Below are 13,253 nucleotides of genomic sequence, written 5' to 3'. Positions count from 1 at the left end.
GGGGGCGACCCTTGTCAAAGGGGGCGCCCCTAGCACACAAAAAAACAAAGGGAACCAAAAAAATAATCTCTGACATCTTGGTGGGCAGATGGGCCTAAAAACAAATAGGCCGATCTGCCCCCAAGAAGGGCAGAAATGGCCATCAGTAACGTGCCCCCTTTGGGGGGCGACTCTTGCCAAATGTGCCGCCCCCCCACACAAAACACACACACACAGGATCCCTGGTGCCTAAGTGGATTCTGACCCCGTTGGGGGCAGATGGGCGTAAAAAAAAATAGGCCGATCTGCCCCCAAGGGGGGCAGAAATGGCCAACAGCTCTGTGCCCCCTTTAGGGGGCGACCCTTGCCAAAGGGGGCAAAAGGGGGCACCTCCAGAACAAAACAAAAAAAGGGGAACAAAAAAAATCTCTGGCATATTGGTGGTTTCTGCCCCTCTTGGGGGCAGATGGGCCTAAAAGAAATAGGCCCATCTACCCCCAAGGGGGGCAGAAAATGGCAATACTAATTTCAGGACCCCTTGGGCAAGGGGCGACTCTTGCCCAAGGGGTGCCCCCAAACACACAAAACACACACTACCCCTTTGGGCCGGGTGCAGGATGAGCTGGTCTCCTCCAGGGCACCAGGGAACCGTGTGCCTGGACGAGACCAGCTCTCCCCAGGCACCCGTGGGGTTAAACAACAACACTGCAGCCATCTAGAGGCAAGCTTACATTTTTCTTCTGGGTAAACCATCCAAAAGTGGATTTTATATCTCTAACCCCTAAAGCAACATTTAAATATATCACTCAAGAATGAATTTTAACCCCATCAGAATAACTTACTCTCTGGAATGGATTAATTAATGAACTCATTTATTAACATCTGGGACCTTCGGTCTTCATAAGAAAAAACATTTATACAATGCTCTTATAATTGTTTACACATAATGTATAGCAAAAACTTACCAAAAACAAGAAACAAAAAATATATAACATAACCTTTAATTATTTCACATGAGCCAACTTGGCCAAATCACTATTATCAAAATTGTTCTAACAAGGTAACTTTTTTTTGACAATGGAAAGTCTGTAGTCCAGAGGTTTGAAATCCTCTAAATCAAAGCCCACATTTCATCCAGATCATTCAGGCCGTGTCTTGCTGTTCAGTATTTCTCAATTAATCTTGCCTCCATTCTGATCAGATTTGTGGATATTGGTCATCTGTCATTTTTAGAATGTGCCACCTGCAGTACTGTCCACCAGATATCTAGTTTATGGTTTAGTTCAAAATAAGGATCCACCAATGGTGCACCTCTCATGGCACATTTAATTCTTGATCTATGTTGCAGGATTCTGTTTTTTACTAGCTGTGATGTTTGTCCAATATATACCAGATCACACGGACACTTAATACAATAGATCACATTCTTAGTGTTACAATTAGAAAAAATGTTTGATAGTGCACCAACCCATTCAACCTTATTTCCTTAGTGTCACTAGTAAATTGACATGCTGTACAATTTTTACATTTCTAATGTCCCTGTAAAAGAGGAAGTTGAAACATTGTTCTTAAATCTTTCTTCTTTTCTGCAGGGTAAGGTGATTTTACCCAATGTTCACGCAGACCCCATGCTTTTTTAAAAGAAAACAAAGGTTTCTCAATTCCTACTCCACTCAATATTCTCCCATTTCTTTCAATAATTGATCTTATTTTATTGGCTTTATGACAATAGATATTAATACATGTCAAATTGGTATCTTTTTTTCTTTGCTTAGGAGTCAATAAAGATTCTCTGGGGGTGAACCATGCTCTTTTGGATGTTGCTTTTACTATTTTTTTGGGTATAGTCTATTAACCAATTTGTTAATCAACTTGATCGCATTCTCACAATAATCATCTCTATTATTGCAATTCCTTCTGATTTGCAAAAATTGACCGTAGGGCACATTTTCTTTCAATGACCTAGGATGACCACTTGAAAAATGTAACAAAGTGTTGTGATCGGTCGTTTTTTTATGTAAACTCACTTCTAAATGACCTTCTTTTGAAATGATCCATAAATCTAAAAAATGATTTTTTGGACATCACAATTCATTGTGAACTTGAAATCTAATGTGCGTTGATTAAGCCATTCGTGAAAGGCTGACAGGACTTCCTTCTCTTCTTCCCAAATCATTAGTATATCATCTATCTATCTAAACCATTTATGAAGGGATTAGAATTTTCATGCACCCACTTCTTTTCAAAACAGTCCAGTGCCAAAGCTACACCCCATAGCTACTCCCTTTATTTGTAATTACATGATCTCTTTGTACCTGAAAAAGTATTTTTTAAACAAAGGGTGGCTAAAGCCATAAGAAATTCAGTAGGGGTATTAATTGGAGGTAATCGTGTTTCTAATACCTGTCTGATCACCTCCATGGCCTCACCTTGGGGAATATTTGTGTAGAGAGCTTCAACATCAAAAGTCACAAAATAATTGGTTGTCTTCATTAAATGATAGATTTTATTAATGATGTCCATCGAATTATGGACATATGCCTGAGTTTGAACTACAAAAGGTTTTTTAAAAAGTGTCCACATATTGGGCCAATGGCTCTAGAACGGAGCCACATGCTGAGACAATGGGTCTCCCTGGGGGATTCTCTGGATTTTTATGAATTGTCTGTAGAATGTAAAAACAGGGTATCCTTCCATCACTTTGGTTCAGAAAATGAAATTCTTTTTTGGATAAACGTTTATTGTCAAGAGCTTCCCTCCTCCTTTATCCGCTGGCTAAATGATAATATCCTAATTATTAGCCAAAGTGTGAATCACCTCCTTTTCTGCCTTTTACAGTTTTGTCTAAGGAAAGGTTATCTATTTCTTTCAATACTACATCTTCAAAGATTAATATTTCCTTAGGCATATCATTCTTTTCAGAAGGATGATTTTGACATCAGACCACAAAAATTATCTTCCGTCTCTGTATGAGAGTCAGAGAAAAAACTTTTAATCTCAGTTTACGTAGAAATCTTATAACTTCTGTCTTACTCTCCACCGGGTCCTGATTTCTAAGAGGTACAAAAGACAGTCCCTTATTCATTACTTGGATTTCCGAGGTAGTGGGGGAATATGTGGACAGATTGTATATCGGAGTAAGGTCTTTATTGGCGTTTAACGCCTGTATGTCCTGATCAGTGTGCGGAAAATCCCTTGTTCCTGATATTGACCTCTCGGGGTCCCTCCTCCCCTTCCCCAGTGGCTGCCTCTGCTGAAAAAAAGTTGAGCCCCAGTGAATTGTAGATTAGGGACAGATTGTCCTTGATTTTCTTGCACAGAATCTGAGGATGTATCCGAAAATGTTATGAATCTCCTCCGAGATCTTGTCTGGTATTGGAGATTCAACGTACTTGGGTTATTATTTTTTAGAAATCTTCCTTCAAGTATGGGTAGGTATTTGTTACATTAAAGTTTCTAATATCTCTCGTCACTTTAGTTATTTTTTGATTAACTGTATGATTTTTTAAATCTATAATAGTTTTTTTCACACTTCCTAAGAGTTGTCTTGCATCCTGAATAGTATTGCCATTAAACATTTCCTGTTCTAGCTCTTCAATTTCCTTTAACTCAGCATCACTGATCCTTAATGCTGTTTCCAAGGATAAAGCTAACCAGTCTCTAGAACATTTGGTCCCAAGTCCACTGATTTGAGATAAATAAGCTTTGTCAAAAATAAATATGAACAGTATATTTTTGACTTGCAATCCTAGTGGTAGTGTGTAATTTATTAGATGTTTCAGTAACACGTGTGCGTGTAGTTGAGTTCTTACATTTTTCTTTTTTAATTGTTTTAGTTGGCAATATACAGCAGTAATCGCTGCTTGGTGGGTTTCCCAGAGCTTTTGGCCCCTGCACCACTGCAGCTGCTGCACCATCCAATTCATGGCCCTAGAGCCTGCAAGGTAACTGCTTTTGTGATTGCTTGCTTTGTGGTAACATATAGTAGTAATCAGTGCTCAGTGGGTTTCTTAGAGCTTTTAACCCGTGTGCCACTGCACCTGCTGCACCATCCAAATACTGGCCTTAGTGCCTGCAAGGTAACATGAGGAAATTATGTGTATCCAGTAAGGTATGTGTTCTGAAAAAGGCACAGTTGCAGACAAAATGTATAAATATTTTGTAGGTAAACCAATACAAAAAATACATAAATATTGCTTTTAAACATATCCAACTCTCTAAAAACAGCTGCCACATATGTCATTAATAAATGCATGCTGAACACATCAAAATAAAAAACAAGCATTGCTAACTTGTGTTACAATGTGGCTGGCTCTTTTCTGTGTAAAAAGATCATATCCTGCGCTTTACAGTGAATGGGCCATAAACAGTGTAAATTGCTCAAGATGACCATGTGTTAGGCTGATACGGAGACTTAAATCTAGTTGTGCACTTTATTCCTAGAAAGGCAGTTTCACAAATTAAATGGAGTGAAAGAAGAAGAATTATGCACAAAAATTTGCAAATGTGTTTGTGTATATAAAGAACAATATGCCTTTTGTGATGGCTATGTCTAAAATAAAATTTACAAAAAAGGCACAAACAGGCTCCATGGAGAAAGGCTAAATAGTTTTTTTGTTTAAAGGCTGTCACTTGGAAGTCAGCAGAAAGCTAAACAAAATAACCACTCTCCCACGAAAACAGAGCTTGACAATTGACCTTGGTCTTTAAATGCCCAGCAAATGTGACAGATAAGAACAAGATTTAAAGGCCTTGTAGCTGGCCCCCACCCCATGTTGGCCATTTGTCCCTTGTCAACGGTAAATAAGATGCTCTCTCTTTTTCTGTTGATACAATTGTTTTATTTTAATTTTGAGTCAGGACAGAGTAAGGGTGTCTCAGCTTCTTGTGTGTTCTTCTTTTATTCCTTCTTTTATTTCTCCTCCTTAGGGTAACTGGTTTTCACCTTCTTTTTCTCCCCAGGTGGTGGTTGCCCCGGAGGACGTCACCTCGGGAACAGGAGAGGATACAAATCATCAGGTAAGTGATTTTCGATATGGTATAGAAAAGGGGTGGGACTAGTGAGGGACAACCAGGAAGGAATCTTTATAGTGCTTTGAAGATTTGGTAGGTGCTCCCAGGTGCATAGAACAATATCCAGTGTTACTGGGGTGGGTGGTTTCACGTGCACTCCTCAGTGATCCTTGCCCTCTTTCCCGCCCTTTCCCCCACCCTTTCTCTCCCCCTTTCCTCCCCATAGGATGAATTGTACCTTGTTCAGCCACATGCCTCCTGGAACGTGGCTGGGAGTGGGCTCCGGCTGTCCCCTTGATGCTCTGTCTTCGCCTCCTGTCACTCAGTTCTCTCTGTTCCTGCTCTCCTCGCTCCTCCCATCCGCATGGGGTCCGCTGTCCTCGCTCTACTCGTCCGTGTTGTCTCCACTCACCACGCTACTTACCTTCATGTTGTCTCCCCTGTCCATGCTCTTTCGTTCCGTGAGGGCTCTGCGGTCCTCTCTCCTCTCCTCTCCTCCTCCCACTCCTCCTCTTCTCCTCCTCATCTCTGGCATCCTCCTCTTGGTCTAGGGATGTCCACTAAATACTGTATTTGGTGGGCATTTTAGGGGGGTACTAGGTAGTGACCAATGGGTCACTAACCTTAGGGTGGCTACACCCACTAGATGACCACTTCCTGTGGGCAGAGGTCACTTCCCTATACCTGATTGGCTATTTTCCTTCCATCCAAGAGTGGTGCAAGCTGGGGTAACCACTCTTTCTACATTGTGCCTATTTTCCGTCCGTTGCTCCTGCCAAAAGTGGGAGTTTGCAACAGGGGCAACCATCTGCTGCTAGCAGCATGCCTGGGGATCAAGTTTCAAGGGCGGTAGGTCCTTTGATTTTAGCCAGCACAGCAGTTCACATTTCCGAGGGAGGGGGTGCTAGCACCTCCACTCAGGAAGGGCTTTGTTCTGAATCCCAGAGAGCAGGATCTCTCACCACCGGGTTTCAAACTCTTCTCTGGTGGTGGCAAGCTGGTTGTGACCAGTCAGCAACCATGCCAGGGTAGTTAGCTTTTTCAGGGGGCACCTCTAAGGTGACCCCTTGGTAGATTTTGTGATAAATCCAATAATGGTACCAGTTTGGGTTTATCATTCTGAGTTGTTTGATATCAAACAACTCAGGGTTCAGAGTAGACATCATCTAGCTGAGAAACACATGCTGACCAGTGTCCAGCACATGTACTAACATGGCTGTTCTTTTCACTTACTATTTCCCACGTTTGGCAAGGACACAGTAGGGGTATATTGCTCATGCAGCTATGCCCTCATATCTATATAGTGCACACTGCCTTAGGGCTGGAAGACCTGCAAGAGGGCTGACTTATCTGTAGGACAAGCAATGTGTAGTGGGCAGGGCAAACAGGCATGTGCCATGTCGAGTTTGCATCTTGGGATTGAACCAGAACACTCAGCCTGCAATAGCAGTGCTGGGGGCTTCTGAATGCATGGCCCTAGAGAGTGGCACAATCTGTGCTGCTGCACTCAGGGGTGTACACTTAGTACCACATGCCCCATGCCTTGGGTACCTAAGTACCATTTTCTTGGGACTTATAGTGGCAGCTAAAGCAATTGCCAATTGTGGCAATACATTTGCAATTTTTAGGGATAGAACACTACCACTGGAGACCTGGTTAGCAGAATCTTAGTGTGCTCCATTCTAAATTGCATCCAGAAACCAGACAAAAAGTGGGGGGCGCACTGCAACAAGGTACCAGTTTCCCACAGTATGGACAAAAGCAAGATTAGTAGATTGTTAAACAGGCAGGTAACAGCGTGATGCCTGTGGAGGGGGGAAATGGCCTCAATATGTGAGGGGACTGTTGGATAGTGAAGTTTTACTTTTTTTTTGGAGATGGATGTTAAAGGGATGGATCTGGTCCCTGGAGGATGAGAGTTCTAGATTTTAGAGGCAATTCCGGAAATTCCAGAAAAGGCTACTTGTAGGTTTTCTTTATGTTAAATTTTTATGGCTTATGTAGTAGGGAGCTTGTGCTTCAGGAGGACCTGTTTCCAGCAGATAGGAGGTCTTGAGACCGCCAGCGTTGCGTTGGTGGTCGGACCGCCACAAATGTGGCGGTCCGACAGCCACATTATGACCGTGGTGGTCACGCCACTGTCTGACAGCCAGCACATCCAGATTATGATTTTACGTCGGTCTACTGTGCTGGTGGTCCTAATCTGCTAAGGCAGCACTGCAAGCAGCACTGCAAGCAGCACTGCCCTGGGGATTACGAGTCCTTTCTCCACTTTCAGTTACAAGACGGTAGCACTTGGCATGGGCAGTTCAGGGCCCCCCCCGGGCCAGACCTGTTGCGATATTCAGACGAAAATCACGACCGGTGCTGGTGCACCCCACGCACTACAGCATTGTCGCCAGCTCTATTATGAGCCGCCCTCAATGTTGTAGGCTGTTTCCTGCTGGGCCAGCGGGCAGAAAAACAATTTCCACCCGTTGACCCAGTGGGAAACTCTTAGGGCCATATTTATAGGCCCCTAGCGTCACTTTTTGTGACGCTCCTGTGGCGCTAAGCACTGCGCATGGATGGAGCATGCAATGGGTGTTGCTGTGGGCATGCCACAGCAACACCCATTGCATTTTGACGCTGCCTCAGATTTATTAAATTTCGTAAACCTGAGGCAGCGCCAAAATCTAACGCCACCCCCAGGGGTGGCGTTAGCAGGGCACAACGAGGAGGAATAACTTTATTCCTCCTCGTTATTTGCTTTTTATATGCGTGCTGCATATATCTATTTTCCTAAAAATGCCCCTTTGTATCATCTTCTAAGGAAAGATTGTGACCACCACTTTTAACATTACCAATCACAAAGAAACATGTGTGCAAATCTTACACCACAACCTTTCTTACCTGGTCCAGCAGAGTCAATCATGAAATGCCCACAATGGAAAGTGTATTTTATTAGTTATATCGCTGCAATAGAAGATGACATAGGAGAGGATTTATCTTCTAGTGGGGAGAAGAGAATCTTATTGCACACATTGGGGCCAGAAGGGTTACGCATATATGAACAGTTGGCAAAAAATGTGTGGACCTTCTGAGGCTGACATTTACAAAAATGCCATTGAGGATTTGGATAATCATTTCTCACCGTCAGTTTGCATCTCTACTGATAGATTTAATTTTTTTCCGGAGGAAGCAAGGTACACAAGAGACTATTGAGGACTATGTGGCAGAGTTGAAAAGGCTAGCTGATTGGTGTAAGTTTAGGCTGTACATGCTAGTTTATAAGAGACCAAATAGTGATGCCTCAAATGATACTAATGTCCATGAACGTTTGTGGGCATATTGTGAATTAAGTCTCAAGGAAGCCATTGTCATAATGAAAAAAAAAGCAGAATTTTCAAAGAGATGTGCGGAAGCTGCTGTTTTTTTACAAAAAAATAAAGAAAATGTGTGCAAGATAGACTTATCAAAGACAAAAAAGAAAGAAGAGAAGAATAGTACAAAAAATACAGTGTGTTCGATTAAAACAAAAAGTAAGAAAACCGTGGAGCATGCTGAAGGTGTGGCATCAAGGAAGATCTTGCTAAAGACAAACGATGCCCAGCATGGAAGCAAATATGGTCATTTTGTAGAATAACTGGGCATTATGCAAAGGTGTGCTGGAAGAGAGGGCAAAAAACTGACTCTTCAGTGAAAATTCTTACTGAACAAAATTAATCTTCTGATAGTGACACTGGTGATGAAAAAAAAATTGTGTCCTATATATTGAGTCAAATATACTCACATTAGAGGGGAGTACGCGGTCCACATCTTTATGTGAAATCACATTGAGTGGTGTCACTGTGGATATAGTTTCAGTTTCCTAATCCCCATACATTATAGTGAGCCAGATGTTACAGGATACTAAATAGGTGTTGAGAGATAAACTGCTTTCCTCAGATATTAGACCAGAGAAAGTCAAAGGAGAGCCTATTTCCATGGAAGGCTATACAGTAGTAAAGTTTGAATTTAAAGGTAGAGAGACTATGGGGAACTTATATGTAGCAGAAAAGGGACCTTCGGTACTAGGATGGAAGGATCAGAAGAAATTGGGTATTATTTTTGACCCCAATAGCCAAGAACAAGTACTAATACTTGGTGATAATGATTTGTTTACGTTGTAGATGAAAGCTGAATTTGCAAAAGTGTTTTCAGGGCAAGTTGGTGAATTCCAACACAAAATTAGTTTGAAGGAACATAATAAATCTGTAACACACACAGTTAGGAATATACCATTCTGCTTTAAAGGTGAAGTAAAACAGGAACTGGAAAAATTAGAAGTTAAAAGATTTATACAAAGGATTAAAGCAAGCAAATGGAAAGCACCCCTAGCGCTTGCTTGTAAGGCGAGTGGAAATGTGAGTCTATGCATGATTTAAGAAGCCTGAACCAAAGCATAATTGTTATTAAGTTTCCCCTTTTGAAAACTGGTAAATGCTAAATATAACAAACGGTGCAAGATGGTTTACATCTGCTTAATGTCTGCTTATGATCAGATCCCACTCCATCCAGAGAGCAAGGACTTGACACCATTTATTACACATTTTGGATGTCACCTGTACAAAGGGTTGCCATTTGGACTTGCATTCCTGGCTGCAGTTTTCCAACGTTTAATGTTTCAACTATTCAAAGATCATCCTTGGGTCATGTTCTTTCAGGATGACATATTGATTATGGGAAAACACAGAGCAGAACATGACCAAAGGGTGAGAAGTGTGTTGAATATTCTAAATAACAATGGGTTAAGAGCAGAAATAATAATATGTCACTCTGCAACTAAATCTATTGAATAGTTGGCCTATGAGATTTCAAAGTTTGGTATACTTCCTAAAAAAGAATGTTGAGGCTATACAGAATGCACGCTCACCCACCACAAAAGATGAGGTAAGATCCTTTAGAGGGTTGTCTGAGTTTTATCCAAACTTTGTGAAGAATTTGCAGAAAAGACATACAGTATTCAACAGTTAATTAAAAAAACAAGAACATTTGAGTGGGAAGCTAATTTGCAAGCATGTTTTGAAAGTATCCAAAAAGATATCTATACACCTTAGGATTGCAAGGATTTGACCCTAAAGCCACAACTATTGTAACAACGGATGCTAGTCGACGGGATTTAGGATGTGGTTCTGACTCAAATTAGCGAGGATAACCAGAAGTATAATGTTTGTTGTGCTTCACAGTACCTCACTTCAATAGAAGAAAGGTTCTCAATGATTGAAAGAGAAATGTTGGTGTGTGTGGGGGGAATTGAAATGTATAGGCAGTATGTGTGGGGATTGAGTATCCTGGTCTGAACGATCTCAAGCCTCTACTTAAAATACTAACCACGGAGGGGATGGAAAAGACTACACTAAAATTAGCCGGATTTTCTTTGAGATTTTATGTAGAAAGTGCAGCACCTCCCTTGACCAAAAACAGAGTGGCTGATTACTTAAATAAAGCTCCATTGGAAGTATGTAGAATTGTAGATGATTTGTGGGAAGATGTGAGTGTTGCATATGTGGAGGATAATAAAACTGACATAATCATGAAGGAAGAATAGATGGAGGGTCATGCAGCTGATGTATCCTTGACTCATATTAAGGATTTCATGCTCAATGGTTGGCCAGAAAAGACATTTTTGGAGGAGGACATAAGACCTTTTTAGAAGATCCGTGATGAGTTATCCTAGGAAGATGATGGATTTCTTTTACAAGAGATAAAAGTCAGTCCTTCTTGCAGCCTGAGGAGTAGAATATTGGAAATCCCCAAAGGCATTTGGGATGGGCCATGGGAACCTTTAAGTATAGATATCTAGGGACCAGTATTGGATTTGTTTTGGGGTGGCGAAACACATTATTGTGTTAGTTGATTTATTCTCAAAGTGGTCTGAAATAAATGTGAGGGAGAATGTGGATTCTTCTGCCATTGTCAAATTTTTAGATAAATTGTTCTAAAGAGAAGGAATCCCCAAGAGAGTTATCAGTGACAATGGTCCTCAAATTATTTTAAAGGAGTTCTAGAATATTTTATGTGGGAATAATATAGGTTGCAAAGATATGTCATTATATCATCCAGCTTGGAATGGTGCCACGAGCGTGAGCTCTTTAAAAGAGTGCTAGTTAAAATATTCAAAAGGCTGTTAAAAATCAAAAGGATTGGAGGTTGGAAATGATGTGGGCCTACCACATCAGTGCCACAGTTACAGGATATTTTCCATTTAAGATATTGCGAGGGAGAGATCCTTTGACTAAAGACAATCATGCTTGGATGAGAGAGAATTGGCAAGAGATTGAATCGTGGAAAAAAGTGAGAGAGAACATTAATAGAGCAAGGAATGTGTACAAAGCTCAGTATAACAACAGAAATATATGTAAGAAGTTAAATTTGGATGTAGGTGACTATATTAAGGTAAAAGATCAAAAGAAATGATGAAGGGTGGGAGTAAAGTAATTGGACTGTGCAGAGTTGTGGACATTTTCGATAATTCTGCCAAATTAGATGATGGGAGAGTTTGGCCTTTTAGCATATTAGCTAACTGTGAGAAAAATGCTAAATGGGATGGAAGAGTCAGAATGAGAGGAAGGGATGGAAGTAAAAGTAATCAGTTTTGGTTAATGGATGATGAAATGGATAAGAATAACGTTTGTGAAAATGAGAGGAATGTCCCAGAAAATGAGGAAAGAGTATCTAGATCTGGAAGATTGTTACTGGATCCCAAAATATGAGAACAGTTTGTTGTGAAGTACAACAGTTCTTAAAGGAAACTTACACTGGTATTATAGTTAATTTGACACTATAACTGGTTGGAAGTAGAATAATCTATGTGTAGAAAATAATGTGTTATAATTTTTGAGGTTATATTTATGGTTCAGAGTTTGAAAAAAAAATTTTTTAAGGGGGAGATGTGTTGTCACCGCGTTCTCGAGTGAGAATGCGATGGGAAGGTGAAGGAACAAAAGAGTTGAGGAAGATGGGGCCAATGGTGGGGTTTATCACAGCCGTTACCACCTGAAACTAAGGGGCAAATTTAGGTAAAATGGCACTGCACCTAGTGCAGTGCCACTTTCCTTGCGCTCCTTAGCATCCCCCTACCGCCACCATGTGTGCTCTACTTTGTAAATATGGCACGTGGAAAAGGTCACCCTAGTGCCCCCTTAGCTTCAATAAAATGACACTAAGGTGGTGCTAAATTGGCGCTAAGCCCTCTGAAATCAGGGCTAAATTAGCTAAAACTTAGCTTCCAAACAACTGCACATGATTCTGGCTCAATAAGAAAACTACATTTGACAGCAACTCAAACACTGCTGACTTCCTTAAATTAATGGGTTTTATCCTTGACAACCACCTAAATTCACAAAAGAAATGCACTCTCCATCCAAGCACAATTTCATCACAGAATGCTCAGACTTATTATCAAACAGTTCATCACAGTTTATGACTTCAAATAAGTCATCCTGGCATCTAGTCACATCACATCTCAACTATAGTAACTCCTGTTGGGGTGAGAGTTTTGGTAATGCTTTTAATGACCCAGAGGTCAGCATTAGGTGACATTTTATATTCACATTTCAAAGCCTAATGTAGAGAAAGCTGCATTAACACACATTTTAAAAGTGCTCACATTTTATTGTGACAGACACCATTGTGCCTACCAGAACTGAAAATGTACTAACAAAATTAAATCAATTTTGAAGTATATTTTACATCTTACAGGTAACTATTAATAGTAAAATGAATATGATTTATGATGATTAAGGTGATTTATTAATATAAAGATATATGTGCGCAAGAGATAAAATGCACTTCTCTGTCATACTTAACACGATGTTTAACAGTTTGCAATATTAAATTAAACATTTATTCCTTTGATGGACACATTATTTGACTTTGAATTTATAAGTGTGAATATTATACATGTTTAATTAATTGCAATTTTAATGCAATCATGTTTCTTGTGTTAGCATAACTAGGCCTGAAGACTTCGCATTTGCAGTCTTGTAAAATGTGATGAATCATTCTTCCCCTCTAACGTTAATTTTTCCCTTAGGATGTTTCTTATGAATAGTGAAGGGTCCCATTGTTTCATGCATAAGATTTGTTTCTCAATTACCTTGATTTTAGAACATTCAGACTCAGGCTAAATGTTAAAACAATAGATACCATGGAAACATTTTGGAGTCTATCGAGTGTTGTACAAAATTGCCAGTGACTGCTGGTGTTACACAGAAATGTAGGTGACCCTATGTTGCAAG

The sequence above is a fragment of the Pleurodeles waltl genome, chromosome 4_2 (genome assembly GCF_031143425.1).
Source record: "Pleurodeles waltl isolate 20211129_DDA chromosome 4_2, aPleWal1.hap1.20221129, whole genome shotgun sequence".
NCBI lineage: Eukaryota > Metazoa > Chordata > Amphibia > Caudata > Salamandridae > Pleurodeles > Pleurodeles waltl.
Note: the sequence above shows the minus strand (reverse complement) of the source record.